The sequence below is a fragment of the Pipistrellus kuhlii genome, unplaced genomic scaffold (genome assembly GCF_014108245.1).
Source record: "Pipistrellus kuhlii isolate mPipKuh1 unplaced genomic scaffold, mPipKuh1.p scaffold_m20_p_4, whole genome shotgun sequence".
Taxonomy (NCBI): Eukaryota; Metazoa; Chordata; class Mammalia; order Chiroptera; family Vespertilionidae; genus Pipistrellus; species Pipistrellus kuhlii.
Genome location: NW_023425540.1, coordinates 60788640 through 60799684, shown reverse-complemented (window position 1 = coordinate 60799684; position 11045 = coordinate 60788640). Strand labels below are relative to the sequence as shown.

The 11045-nt window shown below is 39.9% G+C and overlaps 1 pseudogene; it reads left to right on the top strand.

Moving 5' to 3' along the window:
* The first annotated feature begins 321 nt into the window (after nt 1–321).
* On the top strand, nt 322–441 carry LOC118704009 (annotated as a pseudogene).
* Nucleotides 442–11045: the final 10604 nt, after the last annotated feature.

Sequence of the window (11045 nt, the reverse complement as noted above, 5' to 3'; positions counted from 1 at the left end):
AGCCAAGTTGTAGATTCTTAAATGGCCTAACTTTTCAGTTCATTATACAAACTTGACACATTCTGGGCATGAAATATTATAAGCTGAATGTGGCAGGGTGGGTTCACCAGAAGTAGATCCTGAGATGAAGTTTTGGGCACAAGATATTTATTAACATGTGACAGAAAGTGGTGGTGGGGGGGGGCAGGGAAGGATTGGCAGAGGGAGAAGTCAAACTGCAATATAGGCCAGCCTAGTGAGGAGCTCTGGAGTGAAAAATGTCCTTTGGCATTGTCCCAAAATAACTGCCTGGGACTTGATATCCCTGAAAAAAAAAAAAAAATGGTGCTTGGGTCTGCGGTGACCCTGTGCATTCCTACAGTGCTTGCAAGAACATCTTGGAACGGTTTGAGGCCTTGCCCTGCTGCATCCAGAGCAAGGTTATAGAAATTTCAGACACGGGGGGGGAAAAAAAAAAAAAAAAAAAAAAAAATGGCCAGCTCACATTCAGTCACCAGATCTAGACTGCCCCAAGATGGACATGACTTCAGGCAGAAGGAGCTGACAGCTGGAGGTGTCTATTGGTTGCATTTCCTACTGCTGGTCAGCAAATCTTTCCTTGAAGAGGGCTCTCCACGGTATCTATCAGGGTCTACCATACTGATGGATTAGTCCAGTGGTTGGCAAACTGCGGCTGGCGAACCGCCGTATGCCGCTCTGTTGCCTAATGCGTTTGCCAACCACTGGATTAGTCAAAACTAGGGAGGAGGGAAAAGATGTGAGAAGATAAAAAGATGTGAATTGTCAAGGAGTGAAGAAGCTGGAGCCACCTAGAGTGCGAGGCCAAATCCTGCTCTCAGTCTTGGGCTGGGGAAGACCCTGGAGTCAGCAGTCCCTTCCAGCCTCCACTCCTATGACCAGCTCCATGGAATACCAACAACCTGATGGGCTTTTCCTCTTTCAACTCAATTCTCAACTTCCTTAATGTTTAATGTTGATGGGGCATGATGCCACTGTGTCAACACTTGCACAACCAGAATGTGAGGGTTAAGGGGGTGGGCAGCTATTGTCCCATTGACAAATAGGAGGCAGAATACAAATTTTGCCTTTCTCTTAGAAAACAGTCCTGTGAGATTGAGCAATTAGTTTTGTTTGGCACCAGCTGTGGAGTGGGTAATACACTGTCATGTTGGCTCTCCTATTTTCCCACCTCAGTCCTTCCCCAGCTCTTTCCCTGGGAATACACTCTCTAATAAAGCTATAGCACATAAACTTCTGCCTGAAACTCTGTTCTTGGAAGAACCTAGCTGATTTGTTTCTTAGGCTAGGGAAAAATGTCTCAAGATCAAAATTTCCCATTCAACAAAATAGCTAGTTATGAGCAAATGGGTGGGTGGTCTAGGACTTCAAGACTGTTGCTGCCCATAAACTCCCATCAAGGGGGGGAAAAAATCTAGATTCTGATCTTGACCAATCCCCATTTCCTCTTGTAATTGGAGCTTCAATGTATGCAAACCTGTCCTAATCACTTGCCTTTCACTATGACCAAAAAATGGAAAATTCAGGGAAGTATTTATGTCACTCCCTAACCCCCAACTCAGAATGCTGGAACTATTAAGTGTTCTTGTATTTCTTCTTTTAAGATGGGGAACTCAAAAACAGAGAGAGCAAAAAACGTTTCTATATCTTGAACCTTCATCTGATATCTGGAATTCAATATAGAAACATTGCTGTCATTGTTCAGTCAAACATCCGGCCTCTGACACACCTACAAGAGCACTTTCAGATGTTCCTTTATGAAGAATTCCTTAGGGCCATGGTGGAACTGGGCCAAATGAAAACTGAAGTCTATTACATCAAGCAGTTTGGCTTACAATTCCAAATAGATTATTCACAGACCAATGTGATGGACCAAATGGAGTCTTTTGGCAAAGGGATTTATTTTCAAGTGTCACTCATAGTTCAGCAGTTGAGTTGCACATAAATGTAGAATAATGTAGCTGAATCACCTGCTAGAGATTAAGTGTATATTTCCTACCTCTTTAGGACAGTGAAAGCTATTCCATCTGAAGGCAGAGGCGTTTGGGTAGCTACTCTTAGGAAAGGGCTAAAGTCCCATGTGAGAAAGAGCAGGATTAGTCTTTTAGATCCCAAGTTTGTTACACTCCCAGAACACTCCAGAACACCTCCAGGTACCATGAGCCTTGGGGATGGTTAGAGCCTGATGCTTTCCTCAGGCAAAAAGTGATAAGCCCTGTAGGTTTGAGCTGGGACTCAAGAGACAGAGGGCAGAACTTACCAGGGCAGCCTAAAGTTATGGAAGGCTTATACTGTTTATGTCGTCTCTCTGTCTCCTTTCTACCAGTTTCCAACATTAGAGAAACAGATGATTCACCAAATAACTCAGCATGTGGCTCAGAGGAAATAAGAGATCAAGAGAGTTTGTCAAAGCTTCAGACTGTCATTGCACTGAGGCAGAGGCCTGAGACAGCTGTCCAGATGTTTGCACTTAGATGTATCCTTACTTTAGGCTCCACAGGCTCTCTCTTTCTGTAGCCACAGCTTCTTTCAAGATTCAGTGAATAGGGACCATATTTTGAAAGGACTTTTCCAACTGGATAGGAGAAATAAAACAAGAGGAGGACCAGATGCATTTGAATTAAATGTCAGGGATTGGGGGTAGGGTCAGAGTGGTGTGCAAGCAAGAGCACTGGTCTGAGAAAGAGGCCACTTGAATCCAGTCCATTGCTTCCCAAAGAGAGACATCTGTGAGCTCCCCAATAAGATCCAAAACTCTCAGAACAGCAGAAATCTAATTTCAAAATGGGGGTGGGTGGGTGGGGTGTTAGCCTATAATTAGAGATTTTCAAACTTGTTTGTTGTGGAGAATAAAATACTAGTCAAAACAGATCTTTTGAAAAATTTCTCTTGTTAAACTTGGAAGGAAAACTATTTGTCTAAAGGATTACTAAAGTCCCTGACTGAAAATGCCCTCTTATTTCCAGGAATGTATAAGAAGGGGAGAGAGAACTCTTTTCTGGAGAGGTAAATAATGTACCTACTTCAATTAGGGGTTGGAGAATATTTTTATTTGGGGCTCTTTTAGTTTCGTGACTAACTGTATCTTACATTTACTGCTTGTTGCTTAAGTGGCCTTGGCACTGACTGAGGAAACAGGAGTCTAAGGCTCAGTTTCCGATCTCCTGCAATTTATAGTCTACTTAAAAAGATTAGGCCACTTAAAAGAGCTTATATAAGCAATTGAAACTTAATGAAGTGCAATATTCTTCATATAAGTTGTTATTTTAAGAACCAGCTTAGCAGGGCCAGTGTGCTCAGTGGTTGAATGTTGGCCTATGAACCAGGAGGCCACGGTTCAATCCCCAGTCAGGACACGTGCCGTTTCAGGGCTTGATCCCTAGTGAAGGGCATGCAGGAGTCAGCTGACTGATGATTCTCTCATCATCAATGTTTCTATCTCTCCCTCTCCCTTCCTCTTCGAAATCAATAAAAATACATATATTTTTTTCTTAAAGATTTGTATCAGTCCAGAAGCTATTCTGTGAGCTGAATGGCTACGAAATGCTTGGGCTGGCAATTCACATCTCTGCTCCTCTTCTCCCTGTTCCAGTGTGCAAGTTGGTCGGAACATTTGGATGTGAGCATCTCTCTCAGACTGTGAGCTCTTTCGAAACAATTAGAACAGATCCCTGTGCTTTCCACATATGGTGTCAATGTTCTCTGGCAATTTTTTTTAAGTCTCAATCTTGACATTTTAATTCATTTTACAGTTGGTTTCTGTGAGTCCCTTTCTTGGTTGTGAAATGTTAGGGTGGTTAGTTTGTGTTTCACTAACTTCCCTCAAGCCTGTCAAGATTTCTAGTTTCTTTAGAGCATGTGGATGTGGGCCAGACCCGTAAATGGTAGCTGTGCACTGACCCTTTCCAATAGAAGCCAAGGGCGGGGAGGGGGGGGGGGGGCAGGAAGGAGGGGGGGGGGGGTTCTCTGCATGGTAAGGGAAGCAGGACTGACTGACAGGAAGAGGGAGGGAATAAGCAAGGCTGAAACATAAGCAGCAACAGGTCTTCCCAGAAGTGATGGAATTTACCGAGGGACATATTGGGACACAGGGCCTGCCAGGAATATGGTGCAATTTTTTAGCCACATTTACCCTAGGAGAAAGCACAGCCTTAGCATTATTACCTCTGAATGAGAATGTTCATAAAACTGAGAGGACATGGACAAATTCTGATCTCTCAGAGAATTACATCTGGGAATTCTAAGGGATATAATCTGGCCACACAATCCAGGAAGAAGCTCCAACATCTGTTCCCCTGTCTCTGGGCCCAGCCTGGGATCCCATGAAGCCAACTGGCAAATGTTTTATTTCCTCTAGTCAGAAACAGAGCCTTTTGAGAAACCTAAATTCACCTTGACTTTTCTCCCCTTTTCACAAGTTGTTTTCTTATTGGACTTTGTTTTTCTCCTAGTCAGATGTTCTTCATGATTACTTCAAACCTTAAACTTGGACACACTCAAAAAGATAAATGCTGCCACTGCAGATTCTGTGATCCTGAAGACAGGAGCTTCAGAAAGAACTAGAAACAAATTTTAAACATCAATTACTTAGAAATGGATCTAGGTGTTTTACATGCATTTGAATTTACTCTCCACGATCTTCTGTTGGCTCTGTCTGGATCCTTCCGTTGCCATCATTGCTCAGGGGTAACACTGATGTGGTATAAGTAAAGTTTTACTTTTATTATCTCTGCCCCAACGTCTAACCCTTTACAAATAATCACCTTGATTTGCACACAACTGCTTTTCTGATATAAATAAAGGATTCAATTATGTTTCCTTTTAATTTATTCCTAGTCTTAGAGTTGGTCTGTAGGTCTTACAAATTCTCCAAGAACTCTGACAGCTTGTAATTGTCTACAGCCAAATACCTTCTTCAGGGTGGAGCCTTAGAACAGTGTGTTGATGACACTTAGGCTTCAACATTCCCCCAGTAAAATTTTAACATGCTCCTCTAAGAAGACAAAAATGTATAATTTCCTGAAAACTATAAGCCAGTAATCTGGATGAATTAAAGCATTAATATTATGTACCCACCATATACTAGAAATCCAAAATGGAGGCCCATTGAAAAATAAATGATTTAGAAGAATTTTTATTTTTTATTATTTATTTATTTAAAATACATTTTTATTTGTTTCAGAGAGGAATAGAGAGGGAGAGAGAGAGAGATAGAAACATCAATGATGAGAGAGAATTATTGATAGGTGCCTCCTGCACGCCCCCCACTGGGGACCAAGCCCACAACCCAGGCATGTGCCCTTGACTGGAATCAAACCCTGGACCCTTCAGTCTGCAGACTGACACTCTATCCACTAAGCCAAACCAGCTAAGGCTTGTTTAGAAGAATTTTTAATATTTTCTCCTTTTGAGTTCATTTCTGTTTTGGTTGGCTTTTTTGGAAATCAACATATGTGAACACTTGACTTATTTAGTCAGATGTTTTTGGGCTCTTGGCCTGGCACACAGAAAGAATAGCAATGATGGGAAGACAAATGGGGAGGAAGATGAAGATAACAGGAAATGGGAGTGAGACTCAGATCATGGGTTTTGTTGCTTGTCACTGGACTCTGATCATTTCTGAAAACTGTTGGAACCTGTTTTACATGTTTAAAGAGAAATGTCAGTTTCCAAGAAAAATGAAGTTTCCTTTAAGGTCACATATTACTTCACAGCAGAGATGGGGGCCATTTCTACTTGCACACAGAAGACATTCCAGGAATACACACTTACCAAATTCCTAAAGGTTGTGTGTGACTTCTACTTTTATAAGTTGAATCATACTTTTAAAACATCTGGGGAGCACATTTAATGGAATACTATATTGGGTAATTTGTAAATTTAATAATCAACTCCTAATATATTTGTTTTGTAAGCAGAATTGGGTTTATCAGGTTTTCTTATAACTGAGCACACAGGCCCAACCTATGTGGTTCAGTGGTTGTGTGTTGACTTATGAACCTGGAGGTCCTGCTTGATTCCCTGTCAGGGCACATGCCTGGGTTGCGGGCTTGATCCCCAGTGGGGAACATGCAGGAGGCAGCCACTCAAGGATTATCTCTCATCATTGATGTTTCTATCTCTCTCCCCTTCTCCCTTCCTCTCTTAAAAAAATAAAAATTAACACACACACACACACACACACACACACACACACCACACACAAGCACACAGATTCTCTGTTCTTCATCTGTAACAAGAGGGAAGTAGACTCAGTGATTTTGGATATTTTTTCCAATGTTAAAAGTATAAGATTTTCAACAATAAAGATTTTTTAAAATTATAAGGTTTCAGGGGCTAGGGTAAAGGGGAAGGGGGCAGTGAAGTAAAGGAGGCATGTGTAATACTTTCAACAATAAAGATATATTTTAAAAAATTATAAGGTTTTAGAACCAACCTCCAACTAACATTAAATTAGAAATTGAGAGATTAGGCTGAATTCTTCTGAAAGAATAATTATTTGTATTGCCCAGATCCACCTCTCACATTAGACAGAGCTCTACTATGGCTTCAATCCATTGTGTGCTCTTAGACACGCTTTACTTATTGGCTACAAGTGAACTCAGCTCTCAAGAGCTGAGGTGAGAACACGAGCATTCCTCCCCGCTGTAGTGGCTAATTGTAAAAGATCTTATATATCTTAACAGCAAAATTACAAAAATCAAGGTCCTTTTCTCTTTTTATTTTGTGGAAGTTTCCACAGGAAAAAAAAAAAAAGAGAACATCTTTTTTGTTTGTTTTGTATACAATTATAAATATAACTGATGGATTATGATAATTTAGTAAGCCCTCTTTTGCACCAAATTTTATCCCACAAATCCCTACAAAATAAACAGTATGTTGGTTCCTATCATAACTAGAATATTATCAAGATTAAAAGATCTTGATGGTTAGCACTTTTTCTCCATCTTCATGTAGAAAACATAGTCTCTTTAATACTTTGATAGAAAGAATATAATTATTAAAAATAATTTAATCAGTTTAGAAAATAACCACAAATTGCACTAGTCATATACAAGAGTTCTTAAAATTTTGTGGACAGCATTACAGGCATCTCTCTATGTATATATATACAGAGAGAATTGATGGAAGAACAGATGGATGTATGGGTGGGTGGAAAGAAAGAAGAAAGGAAAAAAGGGAAGAAGGGAGAGGAGGAGGGAAGAAAATCATACTATACATGCTTTTGGGATTTTAAAAATGTTCTTTTAAATATTTATAAATTTTACAAGTATTATATTTACAGAAAAATTCAAAGAGTAGCACAAAGGGTTCCCTCATACCAACTATCTAGTTGTCCCCACTGTTAATATTTTTGCTATTACAACTAGGCGATAGGCCAGTACTGACATCCAGTGGGTAGAGGCTAAGGATGCTACTGCTAATCACTTTACAATGCCCAGAGCATCCCCCACAACAATGAATTATCCAGCCCCAGATGTCAACAGTGCCAAGGTCGAGAAACCAAGCTCCAGTTGCCTCTTCCTCAGCTGTGTTCAGATTGTATTCATCTCTTTGAGCCCTTCTGCAGGCTTGTCCTCCTTTATGATGTCATATGGTCCAAAATTATGCCTTTTCTATCCAGCATAAAATATTCACAGGCTCTTGTGAATGAGATTGTGTTTTAGTCCATTTGGGCTGCTATAACAAATACACAGACTGGGTAGGTTATAAACAGCTGACATTTATTTCTCATAGTTCTGGAGGCCGGAAGTCCACATCAGGGTGCCTGTGTGGTCGAGTGAGGGTCCTCTTCCAGGTTGCAGATTTCCTGTTGTATCATCATATGTTGCAAGAGACAAGCAAGCTCTAGGGAACCTCTTTTATAGTGGCACTGAGACCATTTATTTGTCCTCTAGCTCATGACCAATCACCTCTCAAAGGCCCTAACTCCTAATAACTTTACCTTGGGGTTAGATTCCAACATACGAAAATTAGAGTGACACATATTCAGAGCATAGCAGTGTGTGATAAGTGACAGATGCATTTTACTTATTTATTTATTATTTATTTTTAAATATTTTTATTGATTTTTTACAGAGAGGAAGAGAGAGAGAGATAGAGAGCTAGAAACATTGATCAGAGAGAAACATCGATCAGCTGCCTCTTGCACACCCCCTACCAGGGATGTGCCCGCAACCAAGGTACATGCCCTTGACCAGAATTGAACCTGGGACCCTTCAGTCCACAGACTGATGCTCTATCCACTGAGCCAAACCGGTTTCGGTGACAGATGCATTTAAAAAAGTTTATTAATGAATCAGAAAGCAGTGATTGGTGAAACGTGAAACATGCAAGAATCTCCTTGACACATAGTGGCTTATTCCAAGCTGCTGCCTTCAAGGAACTAAACAACCACACACATACAACTTGTTTTAAAACTGATGAACTACAAAGTGCGTAGCTCATCTAGTTATCTGCAATGAGCTGCTTTGGGTTGTTGGATTTTACTACAGTCAGACTTAAGGTACATTCGAAAATCTTATGAGTGGGACACAGATAGCACTGGCCCACTGAAAACTGAAATGATAATGACTTCTACACTATAAAGCCATTTAGGAGGTTTTTTTGTTTTGTTTTGTTTTTCTTCACTCTAAACATAATTTTACCAGTTCCTAATTCTAAGTATTCCATTATAGGGCACAAGAAAATAGCTTCAGGGAAGAAGGAATAGTCAGTAACCAGCTTTTGTTGTTTCTACAAATAACTCATATAAAATACACCAGATGTTTAGGAAATGATATCTAATTAAAGCGAACTGGGGCAACTCTCTGAGGGAGGCGCAGGCCACAGTCACAGGGCCAGCTCACTGGGGGAGGGGTGGGCGGTGACACACACAGAGCGAGTGGTGGGACTGAGTGTCCAAGGGTGGGCTGTGGAAATAATCTACTTTATCTTTCATGTTTCGGGGGAGGTCTTTGGGAAAAATACCACATGTATTGTTAATTCCAGAATGAATAGTTTTACAGTTTGGGTATTATTGTCTCTCCTACTTTCACAGGAACAGAAAAGCACCTATAAAAATAAACTCCAGGAAGTGAAAGCTACATTACAAAAAAAGGTTTTAAACATAATAATTAGAATTCCTGCCTTCTGGAACTAAGAGAGCTTTATTATGGAAAATACTCTGATCTTAATTTCTGTGTTGCAATATCTACCCCAACCCCAGGGCAGGTTGGACTCCTAATGAGAAGAGGTTCTAGGAAATCAGACTTCAGGAACTTGAATAATTAAGGAAGGGGTCTAAATGAAGTTTCCAGAAGGGCACTGTTCCAAAAAGAACAAGTCCTTTAAAGTAAAATACATTATTTGCTAACCAGTCTTCTGTATTTGTATGTATGTATTTCCCTCTACATCAAAGACACATACTTTTATTTAAGTGACCATTTATTAAGTGCTGACCTAGTGTTTGGCATTATGCTAAGCACATTACATGGATTAGTTCATGTAGTCCTCACAGTAATTCTATGAGGTAAGCAACATTAGTATTCCCACTTATACATTAAAAAACCTAAGGATTAGGAGATTATTTGGCATAACAAAGGACCAAGCCAGGATTAGAATCAGGCGATTTGATTCTAGAGGTCATGCAAATAATCATCCTAGAACACACGACGCATGGAATTCTTTCATGCCCTGCCATAGGTTTATTTTATCATGGGCTCAAAGTGAATGGAATGGTTAAGGTATCGATTGAAATAGGAGTTCTATGCATTTTTCTATTTACATTTTCCAGTCATATCAATTCTCTTTTTTATTTTAACTAAAATATATTTGACATATAACACTGTGTAAATTTAAGGTGTATGACATGTTGATTTGATACATTAAATATTGTAGTATGCATTCTGTCACAGAATATAATTCTCATTTCATTGTTGGAGGGGGGAATAATTAAGATCCAGTCTTTTAGCAAATTTGATGTTTATAATATCACTAGAGGCCCAGTGCATGAAATTTGTGCATGGGGGGGGGGGGGTTCCTCAGCACGGCCTGCACCCTCTCACAATCTGGGACCCCTCAGACATACCTCTTGCAATCCAGGACTGCTTGCCTGCCTGCCTGATCACACCTAACTGCTCACCTGCCTGCCTGATCGCCCCCTAAGCCTCTGCCTGCTTGCCTGATGCCCCTAACTGCTCTCCTGCTTGCTTGATTGTCCCTAACCACTCACCTACCTGCTTGATCACCCCTAAGCACCTCTGCCTCAGCCCTGCCACCACAGCTCTATCTGAAATGATCAGATAGAAGGTCATCTGGAAGGTCATTCAGCTGTCTGGTCTAATTAGCATATTATGCCTTTATTACATCTTACCATACTGTGCATTAGTTCTCTAGGACTTATTTATGTACAAGTTGCAAGTTTACACATTTAAGCAACATATCTTCTATTCCCCCACCCTCCAGCACATCATGCTTATAATATTTTTATATGTTATTGAATTCTTTGCTAATATTTTATTGAGAATTTTTCACCCATAGTTATCAGGAGTATTGATCTATAGTTCTTTCTTTGTAATATCCTTATCTGGTTTTGATATCAGGATAATGCTGGCCTTGTAGAGTGCCTTTAGAAATGTTCCCTTCTCTTCAATTTTTTGGAAGATTTGAGGGCTTGCATTATTCATTATATTTTAAGAATTTACCAGTGAAACCACCTGGTCCTGAGGTTTCCTATGTTGAGATGTTTTGATAACTGATTCAATCCTGTTACTTGTTATTGGCTGTTATTTTCTATTTATTCCTCAGTCTTTGTAAGTTGTGTTTCTGGTATTTATCTGATTGTCTAATTTGTTATGTATTTGTTCATAGTAGTCTCTTATGATCCTATGTGGTTTTTGTTTATTTGTTTGTTTTTTGTAATATCAGTTGCAATGTCTCCTCTTTCATTTTTGTCTTCTTTCTTTTTTCTTGGTTCTAGCTAAAGGTTTACCAATTTTATTTATTTATTTTTAAAAAGCCAGCTCAGTTCTGTTGACCTTTTCTAT